The following is a 22763-nucleotide window of genomic DNA, read 5'->3' on the forward strand; positions in this document are numbered from 1 at the left end:
GCTAGTTCTGCAAGGTTCGCAGGAGAGCTTCTGTAAAGTTTGGAAGGTAGGAGACGAGGTACTGGCAGAAGTAAAGCTGTGAGTGCCGGTCGTGAGTCGTGCTTCGGTAGCTCAGTTGGTAGAGCACTTGCCCGCGAAAGGCAAAGGTCCCGAGTTCGAGTCTCGGTCGGCACACAGTTTTAATCTGCCAGGAAGTTTCATATCAGCGCACACTCCGCTGCAGAGTGAAAATCTCATTCTGGAAACATCCCCCAGGCTGTGGCTAAGCCATGTCTCCGCAATATCCTTTCTTTCAGGAGTGCTAGTTCTGCAAGGTTCGCAGGAGAGCTTCTGTAAAGTTTGGAAGGTAGGAGACGAGGTACTGGCAGAAGTAAAGCTGTGAGTGCCGGTCGTGAGTCGTGCTTCGGTAGCTCAGTTGGTAGAGCACTTGCCCGCGAAAGGCAAAGGTCCCGAGTTCGAGTCTCGGTCGGCACACAGTTTTAATCTGCCAGGAAGTTTCATATCAGCGCACACTCCGCTGCAGAGTGAAAATCTCATTCTGGAAACATCCCCCAGGCTGTGGCTAAGCCATGTCTCCGCAATATCCTTTCTTTCAGGAGTGCTAGTTCTGCAAGGTTCGCAGGAGAGCTTCTGTAAAGTTTGGAAGGTAGGAGACGAGGTACTGGCAGAAGTAAAGCTGTGAGTGCCGGTCGTGAGTCGTGCTTCGGTAGCTCAGTTGGTAGAGCACTTGCCCGCGAAAGGCAAAGGTCCCGAGTTCGAGTCTCGGTCGGCACACAGTTTTAATCTGCCAGGAAGTTTCATATCAGCGCACACTCCGCTGCAGAGTGAAAATCTCATTCTGGAAACATCCCCCAGGCTGTGGCTAAGCCATGTCTCCGCAATATCCTTTCTTTCAGGAGTGCTAGTTCTGCAAGGTTCGCAGGAGAGCTTCTGTAAAGTTTGGAAGGTAGGAGACGAGGTACTGGCAGAAGTAAAGCTGTGAGTGCCGGTCGTGAGTCGTGCTTCGGTAGCTCAGTTGGTAGAGCACTTGCCCGCGAAAGGCAAAGGTCCCGAGTTCGAGTCTCAGTCGGCACACAGTTTTAATCTGCCAGGAAGTTTCATATCAGCGCACACTCCGCTGCAGAGTGAAAATCTCATTCTGGAAACATCCCCCAGGCTGTGGCTAAGCCATGTCTCCGCAATATCCTTTCTTTCAGGAGTGCTAGTTCTGCAAGGTTCGCAGGAGAGCTTCTGTAAAGTTTGGAAGGTAGGAGACGAGGTACTGGCAGAAGTAAAGCTGTGAGTGCCGGTCGTGAGTCGTGCTTCGGTAGCTCAGTTGGTAGAGCACTTGCCCGCGAAAGGCAAAGGTCCCGAGTTCGAGTCTCGGTCGGCACACAGTTTTAATCTGCCAGGAAGTTTCATATCAGCGCACACTCCGCTGCAGAGTGAAAATCTCATTCTGGAAACATCCCCCAGGCTGTGGCTAAGCCATGTCTCCGCAATATCCTTTCTTTCAGGAGTGCTAGTTCTGCAAGGTTCGCAGGAGAGCTTCTGTAAAGTTTGGAAGGTAGGAGACGAGGTACTGGCAGAAGTAAAGCTGTGAGTGCCGGTCGTGAGTCGTGCTTCGGTAGCTCAGTTGGTAGAGCACTTGCCCGCGAAAGGCAAAGGTCCCGAGTTCGAGTCTCGGTCGGCACACAGTTTTAATCTGCCAGGAAGTTTCATATCAGCGCACACTCCGCTGCAGAGTGAAAATCTCATTCTGGAAACATCCCCCAGGCTGTGGCTAAGCCATGTCTCCGCAATATCCTTTCTTTCAGGAGTGCTAGTTCTGCAAGGTTCGCAGGAGAGCTTCTGTAAAGTTTGGAAGGTAGGAGACGAGGTACTGGCAGAAGTAAAGCTGTGAGTGCCGGCCGTGAGTCGTGCTTCGGTAGCTCAGTTGGTAGAGCACTTGCCCGCGAAAGGCAAAGGTCCCGAGTTCGAGTCTCGGTCGGCACACAGTTTTAATCTGCCAGGAAGTTTCATCTCTTATGAAGTTTGTGGTTTTTCTCCATAGTTGAGTGGTCAGCACAGCTGACTGCCATGTGGGGAACTGGGGTTTGCTTCCTGGTACTGTCAGGGTTTTTCTTCAGTTAGAGGACAGATACAAGGTGCACTCAGCCTTATGAAGCCAACTGAGGAGCTACTTGACCGATTAGTAGTAGTTCAAAGGTCAAGAAACCTGACAACAGCTGGGACCGCAGCATGCTGACCACACATCTTTCCATGCCATAGACAGTGCCTTCCACATCTACACTGTGTGACAAATATGTCTGGGCACCATTGCTTTTTATTCTAAAGAGACTATTAGGAAGTAAGAGTTTGATGTATTGTTATTACAATGCTCAGTCCTAAGGGAAAGCTATTCACAATGTTTTCATACTCTAAAGATAGAAGTTGTTTCAAATCTTTCTGAAACTATTTGTGTAAATTAATTTGGCACATAAATGTTGCTGTAGTTTCAATATTATTAGAAAAGTTACTTGTCACCGTATGGGCAGAGATGCTGAGTCACAGACAGGTACAACAAAAAGACTGTCACATCTAAAGCTATCAGTCAGTAAGGCCTCCACCAAAAATAGATCACACACACACACACACACACACACACACACACACACATGCAAATGGAACTCACACACATGACTGCAGTCTCAGGCAACTGAAACCACACTGGTTGGAAATGAATCCAATGAACTCCTCTTCGCATCACTAGTACGTACAAACGCAATAGTAATCCAACCGTTACCAGTTCCCTGTACAGTCATATTCAAAGAAAATCTGGCAACAAAACCCATCCATTTGTGCGCTCCTTGAAATAAAGAAGCCTCGTCCGTACTCTTCGGCGATAGACTAACACTTTTACAAACCTTAAAAACAGATGGCCTGACTCTTCTCCTCCTAACAAAACGTATCCTCGGCATCGTGCGGCTGCTCGTACGGCTGTACGTGCGGCTGCTCAATGACGTCACAAGACGCGCACAAGCTATTTATACCCTACAAGGTTGCACGATGACGTCATACATGTAGCTCAACTTGATTCTCTGTGGCTGGGTACAGTTAAAACTAGTACCCAGCCGAGTGTAGGCAACCCGCAACAACTGGTGTGTGGTTTCAGTTGCCTGAGGCTGCAGTCGTTTGTGTGAGCTGTGTTTGCATGAGTGTGTGTCTGTTTCTGTCATGTATTTTTGACGAAGGCCTTACTGGCCAAAAGCTTTATTTGTGACAGTCTTTTTGCTGTGCCTATCTGCGACTCAGCATCTCCACTATATGGTGAGTAGCAGCTTTTCTTTGTTACATTGTTTGATTGTTGCTGTAGTTTGTGGCAAAGGTATATTATGGTGTTCAGGTAAGGTGCTTTGTATAGACAGCTGCAGCAATTCCAACTAACTTTTCTAACTGTTCTGTAATCTTATTCACGTTATGATACAAAGAAGATCTGGAGTATGCTATTGTCTAGGATTATTTTTGCCACTGGTCAAGACAGACCATGTCCAGAGAAACAGCCAAGCATTTACCAGCACATTCAGTATTTGGTAATGTTTTATTCTTAACTTTGTGACTGGATGTCCATCTTGCTTCCATGGCTGTCAGCTAACCTAAAGGAGGAATATCACATGCACCATCTGTGTGCTAATTGTGTAAATTATGTTCTGTGCATTTTTAGATGTATATAGTGTCCTCTAAGGTGTAGACTGGGAACCAGCTCAACATTTGCCTAAAGAAATTCCTGGCATGATGCTGACTGAAATAGTGACTAACAGAATCAGAAGAAGTGTTTGTTTTAGTCTATAGTCACATTTTTTTGTTTTTGCATACTGGCTACTGGTTTCAGTCCATGTACAAACCTCAGGCCATCCCCTGGTATGCAGTTGTCATGTTCACTTTACACATAGGTGGATTAAAAGTTTTTGACACACCTGCTATGGAAGTGGTCGTGATGACTGCATGCCAGGGGGTGGCCTAAGGATGGTACTATGTACTAAAACTGGTAGCCAGTAGGCAAAAGTAAGAATTTGTGACTATGGACTAAAAATGGACTAAAACAGTTCTTTTTCTATTTGTCGAAACAAATGCGGGGAATTACAATGTGGCCACACTCATGATTGCTAGTGCATCAGACCTATGGGTGTTAATCCAACATGAATTTGATCTGGGTATGGCTCATCTCCCAGTCTTGCTAGCTAGTGTGATTTATGTTTAACTATACAAGAAGGGTCATGCTGTATCTCATCTATGAAACGTATCTCTGCTCTAGAGGCCAGTTAGTTTTTATTTGCATCACTTCTACATCTACATCTACATCCATACTCCGCAAGCCACCTGACGGTGTGTGGCGGAGGGTACCTTCAGTACCTCTATCGGTTCTCCCTTCTATTCCAGTCTCGTATTGTTCATGGAAAGAAGGATTGTCGGTATGCCTTTGTGTGGGCTCTAATCTCTCTGATTTTATCCTCATGGTCTCTTCGCGAGATATACATAGGAGGGAGCAATATACTGCTTGACTCTTCGGTGAAGGTATGTTCTCGAAACTTTGACAAAAGCCCGTACCGAGCTACTGAGCGTCTCTCCTGCAGAGTCTTCCACTGGAGTTTATCTATCATCTCCGTAACGCTTTCGCGATTACTAAATGATCCTGTAACGAAGCGCGCTGCTCTCCGTTGGATCTTCTCTATGTCTTGTATCAACCCTATCTGGTACGGATCCCACACTGCTGAGCAGTATTCAAGCAGTGGGCGAACAAGCGTACTGTAACCTACTTCCTTTGTTTTTGGATTGCATTTCCTTAGGATTCTTCCAATGAATCTCAGTCTGGCATCTGCTTTACCGACGATCAACATTATATGACAATATGTTTTTGTGCAGACCATTTCATCAGTGACTTTTGTGCCTGAGTCACAACTCAAGTCTTTTGCAGTAACTGACAAAGGCTAGGACAGTTAATTCATAGTTTGGAGCTCAGGATTCTCTAACACTCAATTTATTAGGCCTCTAAGAGTAATTATTCAGTTTGGAGATTCTGTGACATTTCTGTATTACAACAAAATCATTGATAGTGGACTTGACCCTATGTAGCTCTTTGAAGTCTCTGATATGGAATGCATGAATTGTGGGCCTTTTTGGTCATACCATGATTGGAATCAATTCTCTCCATTTTTTTTTATTTTGTTGAATCACTATGTTCACAAACAGAACCCCACTGTGTGTAATACTAGCTGACAAAATGAGATGTACTATCAACTACTGCGCCTGTATTTGACACAGGAAGGAGTGATGTATGCAGCTACAAAAGTTTTTGGCCATTTACCCAATGAGCTGTAAGTTGTAGAAGATAACAAACTTACTTTTAAAAATAAGTCATGTGTGCTTAACAAACTGGTCCAGCCCACAGAAGAATTACTTACAGGAGATGTCATTCATCAGTTTAGTTGGTTACATGTTACTTACATCAAAACCATTATAAACAGTATGACATGGATTGTGTCAATTAAACAGTAGCTGCAGTCACTTCCTAAAAAGTGAACATTGATTTGGCTATATGCTGGTCATATACACGCTCTTTTATTTTTGTTTTCCTGCTCATGGTTTCATTTATCATACAAAAATAATAATTGCATTTGAAAACAACTGCTGTCTGTCAGATATTTTATTTGTGTGGGTGAATGTTGCAGAGTTTCATATCTGTGTGCTTCATCCCTGTCTGTGCCAGAGCTATCAGTACATAGTAGAACAGACACTATTTTTTTTCTAGTATTGTGCTGTGGATATCACAGTATTGCTGGATTGTTGACAACAATTTTCACCAGAAAAGAATTATTTTGTGAGACTAGTTAATATATCCACAGTTGATCAGATAGATGCCTACAATATGTATGTCGAAAACATGCAGTGATGAAATTATGTGAAATGATTTATTTTTCTATCCCCACTTAGAATTATCTTTATGCCAAAATTAAACGAACTTAAGCATTTAGTGGGTTTTATAAATTACCTTTTGTCATTGTCAATATGCAATGAAATAACTGTTCTGCGGCCTCACCTTTTGCCCCACCCCAAAATCCAATCATGTAGGATTTGTTGAAGACCTTCTCTCCTCCCGGTCCCTACAGTGGAAACACCTTTTCACTACCAACCCTACCAATGGGACTCAACCAAAGACCAATATTGAACCCTGCCTGACTCAGCTCACTCCTCCATCCAACCTTGATAGACTCCCACTGCCCCCCAAAGCCCCCTCCGTTAACTTTCCAGAATTTCTTAAACTATAACTTTGCCTTATCATCATTCCCCAGATTCCTCAACATGCAAACTAATCTAAAAGCTGACCCTGACATTAAAAATCCTACCTACTGACAAAAGCTCCGCCATTGTTGTTTTGAACCACAAGGATTACCTTGCAGAAAGACTCTGCCAATTGTCAGGTTCATTCACCTACAAACCCTGCCACAGTGACCCCATTCCAGAAATCCAGCAGGATCTCCAGTCTCTCCTCAAATCCTTAGGTCCATCCCAAAACCTCTCCCTGGAGTCCATATCTCTGCTCAGCTGCATACTCCCCACACTCCTACCTTCCACATGCTTTGTAAAGTCCATAAACCCAACCACCCAGGATACCCCATTGTGGTGGTTTACTGTGCCTCCACTGAGAGAATCTCTGCTCTCATAGACCAACACCTGCAGTGTATTACCTGCAACCTACCCTCCTATATAAAAGATGCCAGCCGTTTCCTCCACCCACTCTCTCCAGTTCCTATTCCTTTACCACACGGTGCCCTGCTCATCACTATTGATTCCACCTCCCTTTACACTAACATCCCTAATGCCCATGGCCTTACTGCTATTGAACACTACATTTCCCTATGCCAAGTGGGCTCCTAACCAGCCATCTCCTTCCTAGTTGCCTTGACCAACTATATCCTCATCCACAATTACTTCTCCTTTGAAGGCATTACTTACAAACAAATCTGGGGTATGCCTATGGGCACCCACATGGCACCATCCTCTACAAACCTATTCACAGGGTATCTAGAGGAATCCTTCGTAAACACCCAAAATCCCAAACACCTCACCTGATTTTGATTCGTTGATGACATCTTCGTGATCTGGGTCAAGGATGAGAACAACTTACCTCCAGTTCTTCAGTATCTCAGCAGCTTTTCCCCCATTTGTTTCACCTGGTCCTACCCAACCCATCAAGCCACCTTCCCTGATGTTGACCTCCACCTCAAAGATGGCTAGATCAGTATCTCAGTCCATATCAATCTTACTAACCACCAGCAATACCTCCACTTTGACAGCTGTCACCCATTCCATACCAATAAGTTCCTTCCATACAGCCTAACCACAAATGGAATCTGCAGTGATGAGTGGTCCCTCTCAAACTACACTGAGGGTCTCACTGAGGCCTTTACAGATTGTAATTACCCTCCCAACCTTATACAAAAACAGTTCTCCCATGCTTTATTTTTCCAGTTACCCAACACCTCCCAAAGCCCCACTGTCCTACCACAGAGGAGCATTCCCCTCATGGCTCATTACCACCCAGGACTGGAGGAATTGAATTACATTCCCCACCAGGGTTTTGACTACTTCTCATCATGCCCTGAAATGAGAAATGTCCTACCCCCTATCCTTCCCACTCCTCCTACAGTGATATTCCACCACCCACTGAATCTACACATCACCATACAACTCCTGCTCCCAACCCCTTGCCTCATGGCACATATCCCTGTAATAGACCTAGATGGAAGGCCTGTTCCATATATCCTCCCACCACCACCTACTCCAGTCTTGTCACAAACATCACCTATCCCATAAAAGGCAGGGCTACCTGTGAAACCAGGCATGTGATCTACAAGCTATGCTGCCATCACTGTGCTACATTCTATGTGGGCATGGCAATAATTTAGCTGTCTCTCCACATGAATTGCCACCAACAAACTGTGGCCAAGAAACAACTGGAACACCGTGTTGCTGAGCTCACCACCCAACACAGCGTCCTTCATTTCAGTGACTGATTCACAACCTGTGCCATCTGTATACTCACAACCAACACCACCTTTTATGAACTGTGCAGGTGGGAACTCTCCCTGCAATATATCCTATGTTCTCGTAACCCTCCTGGCAACAATTTTTGTTAGTCGTTGTCCTTACCCATTCCAGCACTACACAGCCTTCTATTCCACCAACACAATCAGCCTTTTAACTCCTTTCCTGCTAACCCCACATTCTCTCCCCTGCCTCTGCCTAACCTCCCAACTGCACATAGCTGCACCATTCTCCAGCTTGCCCTTGCATGCTCCCAGCAGCACTTTACCATCTCCCATCCCTATCCTGCTATCTCTCTCCCTCCCCACCCCAGCTTCCTCTTTACCCCACCCCACTGCCTCTCCCATAATGCACTGCAGCTTGCATTCTGACTCCAGCTGCCAGAGACTGTGATTGTGTGTGTGTGAGTTGTGTTTGCTTGAGTGTGTGTGCGTGTATGTCATCTATTTTTGACAACAGACACCTTGTTGGCTGAAAGCTAACTCTCTGACAGTCCCTTTTTTTTCAGTGACTCAGCATCTCGTCTATATGGAGAGTAGCAACTATCCTTTTCATTATATTGTATATTGTTAAAGAATAGCTTGATGTTTTGTCACAGGTTTGTTTAGTAAACACAAAAGTGTCACAGAGGTGCTCATCCAACTCTGGTGGCAGACACTATAAGATGGACATTGTGCATCACAGTGTGGTTTGCTGTTAAAATTCCCAGAATGTGTATTCCTAGGAGAGTCAACAATTATGTTACATCCTCCTATATACATGCTGCGAAAAGAGCATGAAGATAAAACTAGAGAAATCTGGATTCACACAGAGATCTACCAACAATTGTTCTTCCTGTCCACCATTTATGATAGGAACAGGAAAGGTGAGAAGCGACAATGCTACACAAAGTACTATCTGCCCTACAACATAAGGCAGCTTGGAAGGTATAGATGTAGATCATAAAAACAGGTGAAATTACCTGGAGATTTAGGATGTAGCACAGGGCTGTTAAAAGTGGAGAGCATCAAGTCAGTACTCATCTTAGGACAGATTTAATAAACAAGAGAATACATAATTTTATGGTGGTACATGGTAATATGAACATCGCTTACTTGAAGGTTTGCATGATCACGATCTACTGAACTGGGTACAAGTTGACAAATGATTAGTTCTGCTAAGGAATAGTTTTAAATTGCACATTAAATTGGTAGTATTGCAGGTATCGATGGCAACAGTCACAGAATGAATACTACATCTGAGGTACATATGAATGGGCTTGTATTGCAACTTGTAATAAACAAACTGTTGGAGGAAATCACAAGGAAACTTGTCAGTACAAACAATATAATGTTTGACTGGCACCTATATTCAATTAATGTTGAGGATAAGGTAGAACAATTCATGTACTTAGCAGCACTGTCCAGAGAAATCTGCCTTTAACAGTAACAGAACACAAACTGATTGTGAGACTATGTTTTTGGTCACAAAAAGATGGAGGCTGCTTTGAAAAATTATCATTGTTTGGTGCTTGGAAGATTCCAGATAGGATTGCTAATACTTTAAAAATCAGTGCAGCCTTTCAAAGTTAGAACTTTCATAGAGGCTTCTGTAGGCCAACAAGTGACATGACTCCATGTAGATTAATTGCTTGGAAAACTTCGTACACAAAATGGTGATCCACAACTACCTGGCATTTAGTAATGGTGTTGTGTCAGTTAGTTTCTCATGGGTCACTTGTACAATTAACTTCAGCGATGAAGAAATTCTTCTGCAAAGTGTTGTCAATTAGAAACTTTTTCAGTTTGTTTCCAAATCTTTTGTCTGCCAGAGGTTTTATATCATTGGTTAAATTGTAATAGCACTAATCTGGTTGTAGCCTCTTCTGCAGGGTTGCACCACAAGTTTATCACCTCAGAACTGAAAACTTTGTGGGTAATGAACAGTGCTCAAGAATAAGGGATGCAACACCACTGATTTTATTTATTAAATTTAAATTGTTTTTCTGGATGAGGACCAACTTCTTAACTCTCCTATCTATGTGTACAAAAGCCAGGCTAGCCCATACAATCAGTGACAGTTCATTGGCAACACATATCACAGACCATATCCTTCCACTAATCATAGTTCATAAAAATATAGTCACGTAAGTACAGTTCTCTACTGTAATCACTATAAGCATTTAGTGTGGCGCAGGTCAAATAACACTTCTGCACGGTGCACACTAGTAAACACAGTTCTTATTCATATCAGCCAAAGAAATTCACAAAGATACCAAATGACATATAGGTGTTAATTAAAACACTTCAGAGGGCTGACTGACTTTCATACATTTCATTGCATAATGAGATAAGAGTGGTCATGAACTCTCACAAAAAATTTAGCTTGGTGATTGCTAACTGTGAATTTTGATGGATTGTCCATAATGTGAGCTGCAAACCTTGATTAAGATGTTATCTGGGTGGTTATTTATGCAAACTGACACAAAGGCATTAACAAATCACAACATGATGTTGCTGTTAAGATTTCCAAGATGGTATCTGGGTGGTTATTTATGCATACTCACACAAAGGCATTAACAAATTACAACATGAGATACTACATGATGTTGCTCTGAAGATTCCCAACCCTGGACTGCAGATTTTTGGGGAGAAGGAGAGTATTTATAGAAAGGCCAAAATTTATTATATAATTTCAGAAGATAAATATTCATTCATAAAACTGTAAGGTAAGAATTTGCTATTGCAGATGAGCTAAATGTTTCAACAGTAACTTAGTTTACTTAATGTGTGGTTAGTTACTTAACTATTTTGTATGCCTACACTGTGAATTACAGATTTACAAGTAAAGTTATTGTATTTGAAATTATGTTAATTTATACAAAGTCGTAACACTTTGGAGATTGGATGCTTAGAAGAATACTGGGCCAAGGAAACCAACCATTTATGCTGTTATTTAAAGGATACTGGCATGTATGTGGTGTATCTTCAAGATAAGCTTCAAATTTTATTTTTCTTATATGCTTTTGTTCTGTGATAAATTACATATTTTAAAATTATGATGACAGAAAGTATAATTACCCTTCCAAAAAAAAGTGTGAGGTGAGTTATTGTGGAATTTCTTCTTCTTTAGCTTCCAAAAATTTCTTGCTCACATACCGAACATGATAAGTTTGCAGTAGAATTAGAGGAAAATGCAAAATGTAATGAGTACACCCATGAAAGTATGTCAGTGCGATCATATTGACTCAGCCATTCACAGTAGCAGCTGTTACATTTGCTAAGTTTCTTTCAAAATAATTCTAGAAAATGACAGCAGAAGGCAGCACCAGTCAATTGAAAGGCGGTGAGATATTGACAAATTGTTCTCACACGCAATGAGTCCAATTTTTGAGTAGTAGATGTCTTGCACATTGAGAAAATTGTGGCCTGACCTATACCCAGATGCAGTCTTTTCAACATGAAGTTATGGCCCAAGCTGTGCTTAGAGTTGGTCTAAAAAGTATTAATTAATTACTTAAGTGAATACTGGAACAAGTCATTTGGTTCAGGAAAAGTAAGACAACAAAAGCACAATGCAGACTTCAAGAATCAAGCAACTATAACGGCTTGAACGCTGAATATAAATTTGGAAATAATCAATTTTTCGAAATATAATGTAACTAGATAGATAAAAACTACCCACCAAGTGGTGATAGTCGAACACATGTATAAAGGTATAGAAATTTGCAAGCTTTTGGAGCCAGTAACTCTTTCTTCTGGTAGAAGGGTGGATGGGGCAGGTAGAGGGGTGAAGGAAAAGGACAGGTGAGTTTAAGGAATTGAAGAGGGTTCTGGGCAACTTTTCCAAAGTCTCCCCGTTTCCTAATCCTAAATATGTCGGCAACTTTTTATTGAAATAAATGGTTGGAATTTTTGCCAGAAGTCACATTAAGAAGTTCTTTATTGGTGGTGACTAGTTTCAGACATTGTGGCCACTGGTTCAAAAATGTTACTATTCAGTTGAGGTATTTATGAGTGATGAGATGATCATTTCAATAGTGTGAGTATTTAAGGTCGTAGTGTTGTGTATAATATTCTATGTATAAAAAATGTCTGAACATTTAGACACAAAGTACTGTGCATTATGAGAAAAACAGTTTAATAATATGTTCAACATAAAACTGTGCCAGTAAAACTGGTATTAAAAAATTATGTAACTACATATATCATAAGCCAAAAATAGATGTGTCTCCTGTACAGTATGATCAGATGATCTGTAAAATTTGTGTTACTAGATGAAGACAAATACAATACAGTACAATACCATCCCTATCCATAAGTAATTAAAACACCTTCAAATACACATGCTTGTAAATAGCAACAGCAGACCATCCAGAATGACAATACAAATAGTTTAACATACAATAAACAAATAATGTTGAACAGTACAGAGGGAACTCTCTGTACTGTTCAGCATAGTTTGTTTATAGTGCATTGTAGTTTGTTTATTGTGTGTTGAACTATCTGCATTGCCATCATGGATTGTGTGCTGTGGCTATTTCCAAGCATGTATATTTGCTGCATGTTAATTACTTACAGATACTTACACTGTTAAATACTTATGACATGTTAGAAGAAGAAACAAGAGTTGAGAGGGAAGAGTTAGGGGATCCATTATTAGAATCAGAATATAAAAGAGCTTTGGACAACATAATATCAAATAAGGCAGAAAGGGTAGATAACATGCCATCAGAATTTGTAAAATCATTGGGGGCAGTGGCAACAAAATGACTTTTTCCATTAGTGTACAGAATATATAAGACTGGTGATGTAACATTGAACATTCAAAGAAACATCATCTACACAATTCTGAAGACAACAAGAACCGACAAGTGTGAAAATTATTCCACAATCTGCTTAACAACTCATACATCCATGTTGCTGACAAGTATACAGAATAATGAAAAGAAAATTGAAGATGTCTTAGATGACGATCACTTTGGCTTTAGGAAAGGTAACGGCACCAGAGAGGCAGTTTTGATGTGGTTGATAATGGAATCAAGATATGTTCATAGGATCTGTTGGCATGGAAAACACATTTGACAGTGTAAAATGGTGCAAGATGTTTATAATTCTGAGAGGATCAGAGAGGAGCTGTAGGGAGAGACAGGAAATATACGATATGTACAAGAACCAATAGGGAACAATAAAACTGGAAGACCAAGAGTGAAGTGCTCACATTAAAAGGGCTGGAAGGCAGAAATGTAGTCTTTCACCATCAGAGTTCAATCTATACGTCAGAGAAGCAATGACAGAAATAAAAGAAGATTCAAGAGTGGATTTAAAATCCAAGGTGAAAGGATACCAATGATAAGATTTACTGGTGACATTACACTCCTCAGTGAATGTGAAGCAGAATTACAGGATCTGTTGAATGGAATGAATATTCTAATGAGTATGGAATATGGATTGAGAGAATATCAAAGAAAGATGAAGGTAATGAGAAGTAGCTGGGATGAGAACAGTGAGAAACGTAACATCAGAATTGTGGATCATGAAGTAGACAAAGTCAAGCAATTCTTTTGCCTAGGCAGCAAAATAGTCCATGATGGTTGGAGCAAGGAGGACATAAAAATCAGACTAGCACTGGTAAAAAAGGGGCTTTCCTGGCAAAGAGAAGTCTACTACCATTTGTGGAAGGAGTTTCTGAAAATGTACAACTGGAGAACAGCATTGTGTGGTTGTGAAATATGGGCTGTACAAAATCTGGAACAGAAGGAAATCAAAGCATTTGAGATGTGGTGCTACAGAAGAATGTTGGAAATTCAGTGAACTGGTAAGGTAAGGAATGAGGAGTTTCTACACATAATCAGTGAAGAAATGAACATGTGTAATACACTGAGAAGAAGAAGGGACATGATGACAGGATATCTGTTAAGACATCAGGGAATAGCTCCTGTGCTACTAGAGGGAGCTGTAAAGGGTAAAAATGCAGATGAAGACAGAGATTGGAATAGATCCAGCAAATAACTGAGAATATAGGTTGCAAGTACTGTTATGAGATAAAAAAGATAGTACAGGAGAGGAATTTGTGGCAGGCCACATCGAACCAGTCAGAAACCTGATGACTCAAGGATGGTTCAAAAATGAATGTAATGTCTGAAATGAGTCACCACAAACATATAAAGGATACTTTTTAATGTGACTTTTGGTGGAATTCCAACTATTTATTTCAGTAAAGAAAAATATAGTTATTGGTAGTAGCAATAGCATATGGAGATGTTCTAGTTTGCTAGGTTTTAAAGTGATCAAAATTTTGGTGGCAGCATTTAGCACCCATTTTTGTACAAGAGACAATATTAATGAATTGTGAATTGTGTTTTATTCATCTCATGATGTCCATTTGCAATCCATTTAGTTTGCATACAGGGGACATGTAAAAATTTTTGAATACAGTTAAAATGATTTTTACATTAATAAATAATAGCACTATAATAAATAATGACAGTATAAGGATTTCTTGGTATATGCAACACATTGTGTCCAGGTCAGATTTCCTGTTTGTCCTGCATGAATTCATTCACTGAGTAATAATACTTCAGTGTCAGTACCTCATGTAGCTTTCTTTTAAGTGAACCTAAATTCATCTGCACCAACTTGTTCCCTTTTAATTTATTACAAATTTTCATTCCCATGTATTGAGGTCCCTGGGTATACAGTCTGAGGCGGTGGGTGTGGAGCATAAAATTTTCTTTGTTTCTTGTATCATGTGAATGGACAAAATGATTTCCCTCAAATAATTCATGTCTAGTGTATAAAAATATAATAGTCTCATATATGTATAAGGATGGCAGAGTTGATATTTTAAGTTTTCTAAATAAAGGTTGACATGGTTCTTTGTGGTTTGCAGTGCATATGTTTGAATGATTTTTTTCTGTATTTTTAGTATCCCCACTATGTTTGTCAAGTTACCCCAAAAAACAATACCATGCCCAACAATTAATGTCAGTTTTACTTGTGGCACTGTAATTATGTAAATTGTTGTTCCTTTTGAACTGTAGTGGGCTATTTAGAATGAACTTTGTGAAGGAGTATGTATACTTTGATGGAGTATTCAGAATGTGTAATTTGTTAAATGTATGTCAGCAGAATGATTATGGACAAAACCACACATTATTCTTACAGGACATTTTTGAGTAATGAAACTTTCTTTCTTAAAGATAAATTACCCCATGGCATTACTCCATACAACACTACAGAATGAAAGTACCTAAAATATGTTAACTAATGATTTGTATCACCCAAGATTGGCAGTGGTTTGAAGCAATGATGTGGATGAACTGATTTGTTTTAGGAGTTCAAAAAGGTGTTTTTTCCAGTTTAAACTCTCATCATTATAGATGACTAAATTCTTTTAAGTTACCACACCCTCTTTATTATTTCATATCATGGGTCACATTTATCATTGGGTGTAGTGTTTCCATATATGAAGAAATGAGTATCTTGCATCTTTTTGAAATTTAGAGCGAGACTATGTACAGAAAAGCACACAGTAGTGCTTTAAAGCACATTATTTAACATTTCTTGTGCTGTTATATGTAAGTTTGGATTGATTGCAATATTACTATTAAAGCTTTAAAGCACATTATTTAACATTTCTTGTGCTGTTATATGTAAGTTTGGATTGATTGCAATATTACTATTACCATTTTATTACTATCGCAACATTGTTGGCCAGTCAAGACTGAATGGACTGAATCAGTGTTACAAGTTCAGGTTACACAAGAATTATAACACAAAAGAGTAAGAATACATAATAATACCTTTGTCACTGAAGCTAAATATCAATTTTTGCATTTTTTCTTAATTTACTTTCAGTTTTTATAAAAAACCGTTCCTTTGTAGCACAAAAATAGCATCTACTTCTTGAGCCTTGATGGCACCAGTGCCTTTTGAGTACAGAGCTATGTCTCCTGTGTGAATTGCAAGTACTGTCTGTGAGGACTTGAACTATTTATAAATGCTAGGAACAGGAGGGGGCTCATTACTAATCCCTGTGGCACACTGTATTCCAACATCTGTTCATATGATAGTGCTCCTTGTACTGACACAATCTGCCTTCTGTTTTCTAAATAAGATTTGAGGGTTGCCGGAACAGTGCCTCCGACTCCATATTTACTGAGATTCTTTAGGAGTACCTTATTAGTAATGCACTCAAACACCTTACTAAGGTTGCAGGGTGTCATTGCTACAGATCCTTTGTTCTCGAAACCATGCTTTATACTAGTAACCAGATCTAGCACTGCTGTTGTTTTAGGCTAGACTTTTTGGAATCCATGCTGTGCATCTGTGAAGAGTTATGTAATTTCAAACTAATTTGATATTTTGTCTTTCATTGCAGTCTCAAGTGACTTTAGGAAAGGCTGGAATGACTGAGATTGGTCTGTAGCTTGCTACTATGGCTGGGTCACTCATTTTATAAACTGGTACTGTCCATGCATGTTTCAGAAAGTCTAGAAATACACCAGCAGTAAAACACTTATTAATTACCATATTTAATGGTTCAGAAATTTCATAAATAATTTTCTTGAGGGCGTTAGTAGACATCCCATATATATCCTGATTATTAGAAAGTTTACAAGATTTTAAAGTCTTTATTATTTATTTTTCTAATTCCCTCAAGTTCATCATGGTGCATCTTCTGTCATTTATTACAATAGCTGCAGGATCTATAGTGAGATCTGGAATTGTACTTCTAGTGTTTTCCACAACGTCAATAAAATAACTGTTAAGGTCATCTGGACTACACAAGCTTTTCTTCCTGTGTTCATTGATCAGGTCCCAGGGTGGCTTGCAGGAGTTGTGAGCTCCTTCAATAAACCTGTCATTGCTTTTCTTTGTGACTCCTTCTACATCCTTCCTATAATGTCTTTTTGCTTGTAAATACCTGCTGTAGAACACTTCCTTTGCACTGGGATCTGTTACTGTTTTGTAGTGAGCAAGTAATGGGAGTACAATGCATTTTAATTTTTTCAATTCATCAGTATACTACGTTTTTTCTCTCACACTGTGGATACGTTGTGAAATGCGTGCAGGACAGTTTTTCATCTTCTTTGAATAGATGTAGTCAAATTTTGCTTTTATGATCTGGAAAAACTCTTTAAATGTATCAGTTACTGCCATTTCCTGCAATCCAGGCTGCCACTTTACTGTAGATTTTGCTGTCTAAAAAGCATTTAATGTTTGCTTATTTGTGACCCTTTTGTGATTATGTAATTAGAATTCCAGGGAAGTTGGTTGGTTTTTATCTCTCTATGTATAGAGTTCCATAAATAATGCTCTGTGGTCAGTGGTCATTGTGTCAACTACAGTGATCTCGTAGTGCCAATTATTTAGATTTGTGATCTACATCTACATCCATACTCCGCAAGCCACCTAATGGTGTGTGGCGGAGGGCACAGTGTCAAGGCAGGCATTTCCTCTCATTGGTAGAAGGTTTGCTACAAATAGCCCATAACTGGCTCTCTTTAATGCTCTCTCCACCAAAGTGTGCATCGGAATCATACACATTGCAGTTTTAGATTTCAAGCACATTAAGTAGCACAGGCAAGATTTGGTTGAGAGGATTTCCAAAGTTGCCATTTGGAGAATGGTATACCAAGACAATTATATTAAGATCAAATACCTCCAAATCAGCCAACTCTAAATCTAGGTCCACAGAAAAGCTTTTTAAATCAATTTTTTAAGACTGAATTTTCTGATGGTGTATAGAGATACACCATCAAAGGAAGCAGTTTGTCTGTACCATGCACTTACCAGGTTAAAGTATCAGTACAGTTGTTGTACTCAGCTTTCTGTGCTGATAAACAATAATCCCAGAGACACAGCACATATGTCTTCACTTCTTCTATAAAGAATGACATCACATCAAGTTTAGTTCTAAGACATAGTACAGTGGCACTGCTTAGAACTATAGGAGTGACATTCTGCATAGTATGTGATCTGATTTGATTTAGTTGTTCTTCGTATGTGTTTGTTACAGAGAAGCCTATTTCACAGAGATAGTGCCTATTGATAATATTCTTCTCGGGTGTGCAGCCGGATCATAATGTCATCTTGACACAATATTTCAGTGGTCCACCTGGCCACCATCTTCCGGTGAGAGTACTGGTACACAATCTCACCAGAACTGACTTCTCAGTGCAAGCGGTGGCCCCTATATAGGCCTCAGAAGGCCCACATCGAGTGCGCAAGAAGGTGCCGTAACTGCCCTCTAGTGCAAGTAAACATACAGCGCCCGAGTGGTGGAAACAGGTGAAATCGAGATATCGCTATCAAAAATTAAAAACACAGACCATTGTTTTTTAATGTCATAACACCAGCTTCCAAGTCTTACTTCAAAGGTAGCCCTTGTCTCTATTATTAAGATTATCAGATAATCAAATCTCTACCCAATAGCGAGATGCAGGGGCAACCATTTGTGTCTTGTCATACAGCATTCTACATCCTTCGGTGAGACTGTGCTCTGCCACTGCAGATTTCCCAGGCTGAAGCAACCATGTGTGCCACTGGTGCTCAACACATTGGTCCTGAATGGTTCGGATTGTCTGACCACAGTGGCAAGGGATCTTGTACACACCGGGCTTCCTCAAACTCAGGTTATCCTTAACTGAGCCAAGAAGCGCTCTAATCTTAGCTGGCAGATGAAAAATACTTTTGATATGATATCTTTTTAGAATTCTTCCTATTTTCGAGCAAATGCTCCCAGCAAAAGGTAGAAAAGTGACCGATTTGCAGGTATCTTCTGGTGGTTCAGGCGAAGGTCCAAACTCAAAGGCACGACATATCTGTTTATTTGTATAGCCATTCTGCTTGAACACAACCTTGAGATAGTCCACTTCTAGTGTCAAGCTTTCTCCATCTGAAATGGAATGGCATAAGCTTTTCTCACCAACATCCGCAGGACCCCCGTACGTTGGAACGATGGATGACAGCTAGAAGCATGCAGGTAACGGTCCGTGTGCATAGGCTTTCGATAAACACTGTGTCCCATCATCCTTTCTGTACCCCAGAAGACCCAGAAACAAAAGCTTTCCATCACTTTCCACCTCCATGGTAAACTTAATGCTAGGCTGCAGGGAATTAAAACAATCTTGGAGGCGGTCAAGAGCTTCTCTTCATGGGGCCTCGCCATAAATGTATCGTCGACGTACCTTCAGAAACAGTTTGGTTTTAAAGATGCTAACTTCAGTGCCATGTCCTCAAAATCCTCCATAAAAAGACTGGCGACTATTGGGGACAATTGGGTCCCCATAGCCACTCCGTCAGTCTGTTCAAAATATTTGTCATTGAATAAAAATTATGTCAATGTCAGCACATGGCAACAGATCTTAGTTGTTTACTCATCCAGTTTCTCACCATTAATTGCAAGGATTCTTCCAGAGGAACCTGGATAAAAAGCGACATGACATCAAAACTCACAAGCAAATCCCAGGGACTAAGAGACAAGGACTTTAATCTCTGAATAAACACCATAGAATTGGGAATATGATGTTCACACTTACCAACGTGAGGGCCAAGAACAGATGCTAAATACTTGGCTAGAGTATAGGTAGGAGCACCCAAATTACTCACGATCAGACGAGGCAGGACCCCTTGCTTATGAATCTTGGGTAGACTGTATAGTCTCAATGGAACGGCAGCACCAGGATGGAGTTTTCGAGAACATCGTCAGGTAAAGAACTCTTCTTCAGAAGTGAAAGCATCTTCCAATTTATCCGTTCAGTTGGGTCGTCCTGCAATCTTCAGTATGCTGAGTCCTCAAGTAAGTGATCCATCTTTCCCAGATAGTCATCCCGTGACAGAAGAATCATTGCACTACCTTTCTCTGTTGGTAGAATTATCAGATCTTCATCTTCTCTAATGGACCGGACTGTGTCCTTCGAGAGAGGAGATGTTACTCCATGGAGGCATCACGCGACGCAATGTATGTGAGACCTCTTGCCCGATCTCTTCAGCTTGGTCCTCAGAAAAGCTGGACACTGCTTGCTCGTCTGCGCAAATGAATTCTGTGATAGGCACATTCCTCGGTGTAGGAGCAAAATTCAGTCCTTTCTCCAACACAGGAGAATGGGGGTACAGATAAACAGATCTGTTGTGCTTTCCAGTTTGGACCTTCACCTGAACCACCAGACGGTACCTGCAAACCAGAGACTTTTCTAATTTTTGCTGGGAGCATTTCCTCGAAAACAGGATGAATTCTAAAAAGAAATCATATCAAAAGTATTTTTGGTCCACCAGCCAAGATTACAGCACTTCTTGGCTCAGTTAAGAATGACTTGGGTTTGAGGAATCCCGCTGTGTACAAGATCCCTTGCCACTATGGGAAGGCTTATACTGGCCAGACAGTCCGGATCATACAAGACCGATGTGTTGAGCGCCAGTGGCACACATGGTTGCTTCAGCCCATGAAATCTGCAGTGGCGGAGCACTGTCTCACCGAGGCATTGAATGCTGTATGACGAGATGCAAATGGTTGCCCCTGCATCTTGCTATTGGGACTGTGTTTTAAAAGAATCCATAGAGATTTGATTATCTGATAATCTTATTAATAGAGACAAGGGTTACCTTTTAAGTAAGACTCGGAACCTGGTGTTTTCAGACTTTAAAAAACAACGGTCTGTGTTTGATCTTCGGAATAATTTTTAATTTTTGATAGCAGTTTTTTGATTTCGACTATTTCCACCACAGAGGTGCTGTAGGTTTATTTGTGCTAGAGGGCAGTTACAGCACCTTCCTGCACACACGTTGTGGGCCTTCTGTGGCCTATATAGGAGCTGCCGCTTGCACTGCAAAGTCAGTTCCGGCAAGATCGTGTACCAGCAATCTCACCTGAAGATGGCGGCCAGGTGGACTGCTGAAATATTGTTTCAAGATGACGTTATGATCCGGCTGCACACCCGAGAAGAATATTGTCAATTATTATGCCCGGAAAGCCTTCATAATCACATAGTGCCTATTCTTCAGAATATAAAATGCTTTATCCTAATATTTTTGAGCCATATAGTGCTACCTTTTAATTTACCTCTTAGCTCAAAGAAGCTGTTATTAAGTCCCTTAGTATCAAGCTTCTCATTTGTAAAGGTGTTATCCTTAGGAAATGTCATTTGCGGGAAACTAATGACACATTCTGGAGTTGTCCCACTTCTGATTCTGCTCAGATAAAACGAAGCCCTTTTTTCACCATTCAGAATTCCTTGTTCTTCTCTTGTAAAAACTTTTGCTTTAGTCATGCTTTTAGTTTTGGCATTTCTGGATGCAACCAAATTCTGTGATGGTGAGCTTGCACTCTGTGAGGCACTTTGTCATATATTTTTGTATGAATGCTTATGTTATTCAGCCACAGTTTCAACACTGACAGACTATACATTTCTTCTCTTTCTTCCGTGCAATTCTTGAAAGGGCACCTCTGCATTTTCGTGCAAATTTTCATCTGTGAGGATCATTATCAGTATTTAGATTGTAATACTGGTTTGTTTCTGTCTCATTAGATCATCTGCTATTTACATTTGGAGTGTATGTCACTGTAGTACCATGCTTTTGATTGCGTGAGAAGCTATTCATATGAATTAAGTCACTGTACACATTTGACTTAATTTTGTTGGTTTGTTTACTATTTACATCTGAATGCATCCTTCTGTGGCATTTTGTTGTTGACTATCAGTAATTTTTTTGGGGGAAAATCACTTGCAATAATGTCACAGATGAAGCTGAGTAGCACACTAACTGTGGTGTAGTGATTATGATACTAAAGTGTTGCGTGGGGGTCATGAGTTCGAAACTCACCTGAACTGTAAAATTTTAACTTATATATGTGGTTCAAGTACATTCTAGAAGTATTCACAAATGTCAAGAATCATTGTGCTGGAATGTTCTGTAACTGTATATACACCGTATGTGTTCAGGCTGGAGGCAGATCGCTCCGCACTCTTGTATGTGCAAGTGCTGAATAAAACTTCATTAAGTGAAGTTAGTGTTCGTCATTCATCTAATTGCACCTCCTTTGATGTGACATTATGCAATGAGCTGCTATCTTGTGTCATCTCCATAAAGTAATAATTCTGCTTGTTGTATATTAGATGGCAGTTTGTTTACAATAGAGGGACTATGAATGAGCTTATGGAACCCAATAAGTGATTTCTCCCCAGTCAGAAGAATCTCCCCTATTTACATTGGTTTTTATTCTGGTTAGCTACAACATCATCCATTGATTTACTATACTATTAATTCCATGTAATTCACACAGTCAAATTGTGAATTGTGTGAATTGCGTTTTATTCATCTTATGATGTACATTTGCAATCTGTTTGGTTGCTTACAGAGACATGTCCAAAATTTATAATACAGTTACAATGATTTTAACATTAATAAATAACAGCACTTCAATAAATAATAACACTATAAGGATGTTTCTTGGAATATGTAACACATTGTATCCAGCTCAAATTTCCAGTTTGTCCTGCATGAATTCATCCACTGAGTAATAACACTTCAGTGTCAGTACCTCATATAGCTTTCTTTTAAGTGTACCTAAAGTTATCTGCACCAACTTGTTCCCTTTTAATTTATTACAAATTTTCATTCCCATGTATTGGGGTCCCTGTGTGACAATGTTTCCTGCTTTTATTTCTTCTTCATTTGTTGTCCTCGGTGTCAACGTACTGGCTGAAAAAATAGGGG

At 40.3% G+C, this 22763-nt stretch overlaps 6 non-coding genes across 6 annotated transcripts; all 6 read left to right on the forward strand.

The window, feature by feature from the left end:
- Positions 1–98: 98 nt before the first annotated feature.
- On the forward strand, positions 99–174 carry Trnas-cga (transfer RNA serine (anticodon CGA)). Its single transcript has one exon. It is a non-coding gene; the product is annotated as a tRNA-Ser (tRNA).
- A 224-nt stretch (positions 175–398) lies between these two features.
- Trnas-cga (transfer RNA serine (anticodon CGA)) lies at positions 399–474 on the forward strand. The gene has a single exon. It is a non-coding gene; the product is annotated as a tRNA-Ser (tRNA).
- A 224-nt stretch (positions 475–698) lies between these two features.
- Trnas-cga (transfer RNA serine (anticodon CGA)) lies at positions 699–774 on the forward strand. The gene has a single exon. It is a non-coding gene; the product is annotated as a tRNA-Ser (tRNA).
- A 524-nt stretch (positions 775–1298) lies between these two features.
- On the forward strand, positions 1299–1374 carry Trnas-cga (transfer RNA serine (anticodon CGA)). The gene has a single exon. It is a non-coding gene; the product is annotated as a tRNA-Ser (tRNA).
- A 224-nt stretch (positions 1375–1598) lies between these two features.
- On the forward strand, positions 1599–1674 carry Trnas-cga (transfer RNA serine (anticodon CGA)). The gene has a single exon. It is a non-coding gene; the product is annotated as a tRNA-Ser (tRNA).
- Positions 1675–1898: 224 nt separating this feature from the next.
- Trnas-cga (transfer RNA serine (anticodon CGA)) lies at positions 1899–1974 on the forward strand. The gene has a single exon. It is a non-coding gene; the product is annotated as a tRNA-Ser (tRNA).
- Positions 1975–22763: the final 20789 nt, after the last annotated feature.

The sequence above is a fragment of the Schistocerca cancellata genome, chromosome 2, assembly GCF_023864275.1.
Source record: "Schistocerca cancellata isolate TAMUIC-IGC-003103 chromosome 2, iqSchCanc2.1, whole genome shotgun sequence".
Classification (NCBI taxonomy): Eukaryota; Metazoa; Arthropoda; class Insecta; order Orthoptera; family Acrididae; genus Schistocerca; species Schistocerca cancellata.